Source organism: Capsicum annuum, chromosome 11 (genome assembly GCF_002878395.1).
Source record: "Capsicum annuum cultivar UCD-10X-F1 chromosome 11, UCD10Xv1.1, whole genome shotgun sequence".
NCBI classification, from domain to species: Eukaryota; Viridiplantae; Streptophyta; class Magnoliopsida; order Solanales; family Solanaceae; genus Capsicum; species Capsicum annuum.
The window spans coordinates 64,165,167-64,167,344 of record NC_061121.1 but is presented as its reverse complement, the minus strand read 5'-3'; positions in this window follow the sequence as shown (position 1 = coordinate 64,167,344).

Here is a 2,178-nt window from a genome sequence, read left to right as displayed (position 1 = left end):
TTGACCTCCCTAAACATGAATCAACTTAGAAATCAATATTCCGAGGTCGGGAAGGCCAAACTAAAAATCTTCAAAGATTAAGGGTTTTGAAATGGCTAAGTCTTTAACACTTATTGGAAATTTCCTATCTTTTGGACCCCTTTAACATGAAATAGTGAGATGAATTGAGCTAGGATCTTACGGGGTTTTACTTATACTATCTGTAAACTACAACAAAATAATATGATAATAGAGATAAAAGAACACAAACAACAGATAGTAATAGATCAGAAACTATAACAAATTAATATGATTAAACCTAAACTTTATTAAAAGTTTGTCAAAGCCCGACTGAACATTCATCTACTACATGTAAACTACAACAAAATAATATGATAATCGAGATATCAGAACATCAATTTTCTCGAAGCCCGACTGAACGTTCATCTACCACGTGTATTAAGCAAAAAAAACAACAAATATAGTAATAGAACATAAACTACAATAATTGAGATAATTGAACAATACAATTAAACCTAATCGTGACACAAAAAATTTCACAAAGTCCGACCCAACATTCATCTAGAATATAGACTTGAACAGAACAGAAACTACAATAAAATAATATAATGATTGACATATTATAACAATACGGTTAAACCTAACCTTTGGTGATTATAGACAACACCTTCAAAGTTCATCAAAAAAATAGTTATAAAAATATGTTGCCACCAATTTTTACATTGTGAATGTTATTATTTTATTGTAGAAAGAAAGAGTCCATAATTAAAAGAAGTCCAAAATTTTATCCTCCAAAAAATGATTACCTAAATATAGAAGTTTTTATTTTACTTATGCGAAAAGTAAAAATACTAATTATGGTATCAAATTTATTTATGATAATGTTATTTTTTATTACTAAATAAACTATTTAAAAATTAGTTATGATATCAAATTATTTATGTTAGTGTTTTGTTTCTTACTATATAACTCGCGTAATTCACAAAAATTTCCTAACAATAATAATATAATATAATACTTATTATTTAAAGATACTCAAATCTAACATAAGTATTACACGAAAAATCATGAGTTTTACAGGAAAAGTTTCTACTTTTTTGTGTTAGTCTTTTTTTTTAATAAATTTATTTATGTCATGTAGTTCAAATAAGGAAGGATTTATTATATAAAGTTTAGTTAATTTAAAATATTTAAATATTAATAAAATAGTGAAAAGATGATTTTTTTTTAAAGAGAAACTTTTAATGAAGGAAAAAAGTACGAATCATTTTTTTAAAGATCTTCACACTTTTAATATATTATAGATATAGATTATAGATTATAGATATAAATATTGATATAGATTAGTAATACAAATCATTCTAATACATGATTTAACTTATTAAATAACAAATGTACCCCTCAAAATATTTTCTGATTTCTTTTTCCACCATAATTACATTTCCCAATTCCTTTTTCCCACCATATTATGTTGTAAAAATTTTGCCTCTCTCTCTCTTTGTATGTTCCATGGAAAAGAGGGTGATTTTCTCCTATTCTTCTCTTGTTTAAGATTGTTTCTATTATGTTTTTTAATTTAACAAGTGGTGAAATCGATTATGAAAGAACGACCATCATTGATTTTCTTTATGGATTGATCCGAAAGCTCGTTCTTCATGCGATGTACCAACAGTTTTTCATGCGATATACCAACAGTTCTTCGTCACAACACATTCTATTGATTTACTAATGTACTTCTTGTTGACATCCACTTTTAACTCTTCTTTTTCATAAGATTAATTTCTCGATGCTTAGAATTTCTGAATATATATATATATATATATTCTATTTATTTATTTCAAAACATATTTTTTGGCGTTAACAATTTGAAAATTATGTTTTTTCTTATTAACATCTCATCTTACAAATTTAATCAAAAATAAATAGCAAAATATATTTTAAATAATCATTTCTAAAATGATTGTGCTTTACTATGTGTTTGTGTGGTATCTCGTGCCTTGAGCCGGGGGTCTTTCGGAAACAGCCTTTCTACTTCATCAGAGCTAGAGGTATGGACTGCGTACATCTTACCCCCCAGACCCCACTAGGTGGGAATACACTGGGTTTGTTGTTGTTGTATTTCTAAAATGATTAAATAAATATATGATAGTGTATTAACATAATACTTACTATATTATT